The sequence below is a fragment of the Microchirus variegatus genome (assembly GCF_963457635.1).
Source record: "Microchirus variegatus genome assembly, chromosome: 16".
In the NCBI taxonomy this organism is placed as follows: domain Eukaryota; kingdom Metazoa; phylum Chordata; class Actinopteri; order Pleuronectiformes; family Soleidae; genus Microchirus; species Microchirus variegatus.
The window spans coordinates 22,650,839-22,658,519 of record NC_139817.1 but is presented as its reverse complement, the minus strand read 5'-3'; positions in this window follow the sequence as shown (position 1 = coordinate 22,658,519).

Below are 7,681 nucleotides of genomic sequence, written 5' to 3'. Positions count from 1 at the left end.
TAAACTGATATTATTGTACACCCGTTTAAAATGAGTCCATATTTTTTTACATACATTCCCGTTAAGGAGGGGTGAGCAGACGTTGCCACTACCAGGGTCTGAAGGGGGGAGTGGTGGGTGGATGAAGGAGATGGAGGGGTGACCATCTATCACCCCTGCCTGACTCCGTCCTGTTCCCTCTACCTTGTCCAGTTATGGAGCTGAGTGACTGGCCCTCTGTGCAACGCCGTTGACCCGAAACCCGTTTACTGCCTTAAATCGCTGCCCCTGTCCGCCACCCCCCCCCCCCCCGCCCCAGCCCCCGCCTTCTCCTCCTCCTCCTCTCTCCAAAAGCCACACTGCCACCCTCCTGTCTGTCACCTCCAGAGGATGACAAATCATCCGCCTGCTCCTTAAACGGAATGGAGGCCCAGTGTGGCCCCATGGTCCCCTCCCTTTTACAGCCTGCCGAGTCTGCCTAAAGAGGGGATTCTTCACCCTGGACCTGGTCGGACCCAGTCCCCCCTCTCTACCCCACCTTCACCCGCAAAAACCTCTAGCTTATATCTGTGTGTTTATCTAATCTACATGGAGAAAATAAACGCTGGTTGAGCGTGATGTTGACAGATCGGCTGGAAATGTGAACGTCGGCCATATTGGAAAGAAACGGGCATTTATCATGATGCAGGGGAGAGGATAATGTTTCATGTGTGTACCTGTGTGTGTGTGTGTGTGTTACATCCCTGCTGCTCAATATGATCCATATGACTGTTTGCATGTCTGTTTCTGTGTAGTTGATATTTGCATACCTGCTGCCTGAACTGGTATGTGTGTGTGTGTGTGCAGCTGTGTAAGTGTGCGTGTGTGCCCACTACATCAGCGTCTGGCTCCCATGTGAGGCAGTAAATCTATCATTCCCGCTGCGTTTACCTACCACTTCACAGAGCTGTATGTCCAGTGTAAACAACGTTTATCACTACATGCAAATGAGCCCAAACTCCACAAAGAGCTCCATTCACTCCCGGTGCGGTGTGTCCACCAGGACACTGAATCCGATACTCCAGATTATACGCGCTTATTCCCAGGCACTGTGCGCCGCTCCTCTCTCACTCACCCTAAAAAACAAACGAAATATACAAATTCTGTGTGTTTTCTGGAGTTATTATTGGAGTTATGGCCAATACCAGTCCACATAAATGTCAGGGCTCCACCTTGACAAGATTTATCTCCTCTTCTCCTCCTCTTTTCACCTTGTGTTTCCTCTTCTTGTAACTCCTCTCTAACTCACCCTGTCTTTCCCTTTCCCTCCTCCCTGCAGTGTTGGCATGCGTTGATTATAGTAATCATGTGCAGTGCACTATGCACCTTCTGCCCTTGGGAAACAGCAGCAAAGTATAGGCTAATATGTCTGCCGTATGTATCTACTGTATGTATGAGGCCAACATCCTTTTATTTAAAACCCTAATCCTTATCCATTTAATATAATTCATCTGTGGTGTGATGGAAACCTGGTGATTCCTGACATTTGGTATGAAATGCTATGAAATGAAGTATTCAATTTAGTATAAAGTCTGTGGCCGCTGCACACTCTTTATTGTCCCATGACGGCTGAGTCTTTTCTGGCCGCCAGTCTTCAGTAAGTCACACTGGCTGAGAGGCCTGAACATCAGCAGCACGTGTTGCTGTAAATTACGACTTTAGGGCCCCACTGGGAGGTAGAGAAGATTTATGGGCTACTAATAAGCACTATCTCCTCTGCAGATCACACTGCGTGTCTGTGTGTGTGTGTGTGTGTGTGTGTGTGTGTGTGTGTGTGTGTGCATGTGGCAGAGACAGAGAGATTAGGAATGAAATGTGTACGTACAGATATACTGTGTTAGGATGAGGTTTAAAGCGATATAATGGATTTAAAATGACAACATGCACACAGAAGTGGGAGAATTGTGACAGCAGATGATTCTTTACAGTGTAAAGGAGAATAGCCAAACGGAGACAAAGAAAAGTTATAACCCCAAATTATAAATAAACACATTTTCTGTTCAAAGGGAGTGTTTTAAAGGGACAGTGTAGTATTTATGGGTTTATATAACCCAAAATCCACTTTTTTATACATATTATGTGCTCCTGCTTTGTCTAGTCACTGTATAATAGTTTTTGTTTCATTTTCGTAGTGTTTCAAAAAGTCATTGAGACATAAATCCTTCAAATTGCAAGGTTGATTTTATTTCAAACATTCTATCAACACAGATATGTACATCGATAGTCTGCCGTTACAATCGATTTGCCTCGGGTGCACTGTGGAGTCGGTATGAGTGTTTTTAATGCCATGCTAACTTGTATCATTGACTTGCGCTAGCCATAGCATCAGCGAACTCGGCAACTAGAAGAACTGAATGAAATTTCTTGAAAACGTCTCCAGACGTCTCCATCACACTTGGAAAATAGGTCTTATGTCCAAAATTTCCGAACTATCCCTTTAAGCACTTCTATATTATACAGCGACTAGACAATGCAGGAGCACATAATATGTATAAAAAAGTGGATTTTGGGTCATATAAACCCATAAATACTACACAGTGTCCCTTTAAGCACTTCTGTATAGGCTGTGTAGAATTTGATGACAGTAATGTGACTATTTACCAGTCTGCTGATGTCTTATCCATTCAGTCATAGGTTACATTGTGTCTACATTTTTCCACGTTTACATTTCAATAAGGATTATATGCGAGAACATGAAGTCGACAGAAATGTGCACTCTCACCGCACACAGAGAGAAGCCTCCCAGAAGCTTCTCACTTGCTTTTTGACAGATCCACACTTCACGACGCTGAATGAGAAGCCGCAGCTAAAATGCTTTCTCATGTATAGCCTTATATGCTCCGTGTGTGTGTATATATCTGTGTGTGTTTGTGTATATCTGTGTGTGCGTACATGTGTGAGTGTCTGACGTTAAGACATGTTCCCTCTCAACGCGGCTTTTGGCTTGAAAATCACTGCCTTCTCCCTAAGAGCTCCTCTTTGACAGAGCAACAATAGAATCAAATCTGACTCAAGCAACTGTCACACAAAAAGAGTGAAAGAGCTCATATGCCAATGTGTGTGTGTGTGTGTGTGTGTGTGTGTGTGTGTGTGTAAAGGCATGCATAATCGCCTATTTGCTCTTATTTGTTGTGTGGGTGTCCCTGTCTATCTGTGTGTGTGTTCACCTGCAACCGCAGCTATTCATGAGGCAGAGATGAGCTCATGAGGGCGGGTCTGGCAGAGGCAGCACTGAGTGTATGGACCTGCAGCCCCTCTCAAATCCAAGGTTAATCCCAGCCTTTCACACTCCAGAGTCTAGTTAACAGAGAAGCGCGGTGGGTGGGTAGGGAATTAGGTGACATCGGGATAAAGTACGAGCAGATACTGTGTGTTTGAAACCACGCTAAAGCTTTCAGAGCACTGTTTGTTTGTGTTTGAGCGCGAGGACTTTGCATGACGTCCACGAGAGATTACTTCAAGCAAGTATGCAAAGAAAATATCATAAGTGAATTCTTATTAGAAAGATTTCAACAAAACATAGTGATATTGTTAATGTCAACATTTAACTTTCTTGAAACCTACAATAACGAAAATGGTTAATGCAACTTAAAGGCGCCATATGTAAGAATATGGCCAAAAACAGTTACTACATTCAAATTCAAAATACATAGGTCTTTTAGGTTTCTTTTTTTTTACGTAACTGGCAACCCGTGGTTGCTCGGCAGCTGAGACTCTACTGACTGCAATGATTGGTAGACGGCAGTAGGTGGCGCCACATGCCAAAACGTGATTTCAAAACATAAACATGATTTGCAGTCTGCAAAATATATTTTTTAATGCAAATATTTTGTCTGTACTGTACAGTTCACAATGACACAAAGTGAATTGGTCAAATGTGTTTACTGACAGTTGGTGACTGGAAACACTGAAATAAGTGCGAGTCTGAGGAGTGAACGTCAACAGAAACATAACCTGAGACTAAATCTGAGTTTATGTGTAACTTTCAAAGACTAATGAAAAAAACGATTTTTTAATGGATTATTGCTTGCTTTAATCTGCTGCTCAGGAGTCAACGATGCAGCTCTTGATGTTCCTACGTTTCTTTCTTCCCCAGATGCTTGGAGCCCTTTTCTATCCACAGTTATAGACTTTTTGGTAACACACAGGCTTGTTGTTTTTTTTTTCTTTTGTTGCTGAGAATTGAAAGTGGTTTGATGAGAGCCACGAGGCTGAACCAAAAACTGTAAATTTGCGGCCTGAAAAGCAAAACAGTAAGCTGAAAAGACGCTAAAACCTCAGCTGAGCTCAGATTAACTGCAGTGGCTTGTAATGATAACGGGGCTTTTTAAAAAAAAAATGTTTGTTCTTCCCTTTTTACTGTTGATTTCATGTTTCATGCCAATCTAATCCTCCACTGGTGCACGTTGTCAATGCGGGAGATTAACGGAGATTTAAACCTCGGGGAGCGGCGTGCACGCCCGCATTCGCTCCTGTTTTGCAACTGCAGACGCAAGTCGGTGTGAAGAAAGTGGAACAGATGGCAGATGTTTAGCGTGCAGGTGTGTGTGTGTGTGTGTGTGTTACTGCGCTCGCAATCCACTACCACCAGACACACACACACACACACACACAAACATTGGTAGCCGATGTCGTGCCACTTTTTCCAAACCCTCAAGCGCACATTCGGGGTTTTTATGCACTCCTTGGCACTCCTTGTGTGTGTGTGTGTGTGTGTGTGTGTGTGTGTGTGTGTGTGTGTGTGTGTGTGTGTGTGTGTGTGTGTGTGTGTGTGTGTGTGTGTGTGTGTGTGTGTGTGTGTGTGTGTGTGTGTGTGTGTGTGTGTGTGTGTGTGTGTGTGTGTGTGTGTGTGTGTGTGTGTGTGTGTGTGTGTGTGTGTTCTTTCCCACTGGCTCAGCTGACATGGCATTAAAGCACTCAGAGCAGCATGGAGCCACTGGCGTGTAGCCTGCGAGGGATTGAGAGAGGGCCGACAGTCACTATATGTTTTTCCTCTTCGTTGCCCCCACACACACTTTCTTTCTTTTAATAAGGGTGTCACTCCCTTTCCTCGTCTCACACACACGCCCACACACACACACACACACACTGAAACATGAAAAACCAATTGCAGTTGATGAAATCCATCCTTCAGCTTTTATTTCCGTGCTTCCCAGAGTCTCCCCTCGTCCTCTCTCTGCCTGATTGATTGTTTCGCCCTGTTTTCGTCAACAGAGAATTCCACAGGAAACGACTGTAATTAAGAAATATCGACGCTGGATACATCTATTTGCTTTTCCAAAATGATCATTAGCAAAAATTTCGGCCGCAGTCGTTCATCACTGTACAGAGGCACTTTGGCATCGGACGCACTCGCTCGCTGCGAGCCTATCCCAACATTTGTCCTGGCGATGACTTCATTAGAGGTTCGACTCGTTGTCCCGTGAACACGTGTCTCACAGGGAGATATGATATATCGACTGCGCTAACTGCTCATCTGTCTTCCATACATATGGAAAAAGTGCAACAACCCCTGAAATGAAACAAGGAGGTAGAAAAGACGGCGGAATCGCCATGACAATGATGTTACAACTCAACTCCTCTGCTCACCCCCTCCCTTCCCTGAGCGTTACGGTGTCCTCAGCCGGTCAAATGTCGTCCTCGTCGTCTTTCTCCGTGTCAGCAGATGAGGTTCGTGAGGCGAGGGAGAGGGCGGAGCTACCGCGGCCGTAGCAGACGAAGTGGAGAGAGTGGAGGCGGGACTTCTGCTACAAGTAAAGAGACGCTTGATTTGTTCTCTCGCGTTTGTCCTTACAGGCTCCAGTAGAAACATGGCGTCTCGCTGCTAACAGTGGCAATGCAACCGCGGCCCGCGACCATGTTATTTTACATTACTTTTTGAAACACTAGGAAAAAGAAACAAAAACTAAATATACAGTGACTAGACAATACAGGAGCACATAATATGTATACAAAAGTGGATTTTGGGTCATATAAACCCATAAATACTACAGTGTCCCTTTAACCTCCTCCTAGATTACTGTCTTCCATGTTTGAGACTGATTGGCAGCCATCATCTCACTGTAGCTCCTCAACAGTGCTCAAGATAATCTGAAACCTTTTCCCCTTTTATGATAAATACAAATACTCCTTAAATACTTCCTCATTCTCAAGTGACCCAGGGGCCACAACAAATCCAGGCTGGTCAGGAGGGGTCAAGTGAAGAAAAGTCCAACATTTTGGGGGGAAAATAATCTTTTTGGTAGAGATCAAGGGAAATATGAGTTAAAATGATATCACAATATTCCTCCATAACACATTCCTTCACTTATATTTGTTGCTATATTTTTCTTTTAGGATTGAAAACATACCAATTTAATGATACAGAACTCTCCTTCTTTTTACCTGATGTTACTGTGGTTATCGTTGCAGTGTCCATCACCTCTCCTGGTGTTGTCTCTCCTGGTTTGTTCCACCCAAACCTCTGTGATCGTCTGACTGGTTTGTGTTTTTCCACTGCAGACTTTGTTGTGGCGATGTCGCTGCGTTCCCAGGTCTCGGCAGTTACTGTGGTGAGTAGAAACGTTGGTAATACCAATAATTTGGAGCAAAAGTCTTCAAGGATAAAGGCCAAATTCTTTCTTTTGATATAGAAGATTACAACAAAATTGACTCCGAGGCAGTATTTCTTTGTTCGTCACATTGAAAAGAGTCTAACCAAGGCTTCACAGATGCATAATCAGTCTGGTGGAGCACAAACCCTGCAGCTCTGGAAAATATAATAAAGACTCATGTATTTCACGGACACCTAGACAGGTTTATATTTAGAAGAAACCAGAGGAAGCATTCAAACTGTAATATCTGTTGCCAGCCGTTCAAACACAGATAATCTGTAGAGATCTGGCAGTCGTCCACTGGGTCTTTACCAGGTCTAATGATTGCACGACAGGGATGAACATTCACTGTTTACTCCAGAACTGACAGCCTGCAGCACTTCATCACAGCCACAAAAAAAAACTGCAGCAGGTAGTTTCTGTCTATCGTCAAATTGCTCTAATCATCATCATCATCATCATCATCATCGTCGTCTTTCGACCAAAACTAAGAACCACAGGGTTTCAACCGAGCAATACGTCTTCACGTGATTTATTCATTTACTAATTTTGAAAAATTAAACATTGTGTCCGTGCGTGACAACAAAGACAGATCAACACACTTAACCAGGCTGATAAACTTGCTGCCGTGGTAGTAGATAACTTTTAATTATAAACAAATTTAAGTACGTTTTTTTTTTTACTTCTGGTGTGCGCTGACCTCTGATTTTATGACAACATACCTGGGTGTCACGGCACAATTTATTTATTTGCGATCACTGGAAGTTGCGATCCTTTGCCTCTCTCTGGTCCTCCCTCACTCACTTTATCATGACAAATGTGAATGTCTGAGTTTCTAAGGACATTCTCAGTTCAATGTGCAGCTCTGAGAACACAGAGCATTTTGGCTTCTTTTTCCATTAACTATGTTAAAACATACAGTATATACAGAGGATATAAGAATGTGCAGTATAGAGTGTCTTATATCCTTTTTTTTTTTTTAGCACAAGGCAATCTGTTACAACTATATAAACCTGGGAGTACCGGTCTTAACCACTGTGCTAAAAGTACGCAAAAATTTTAAAAATTGG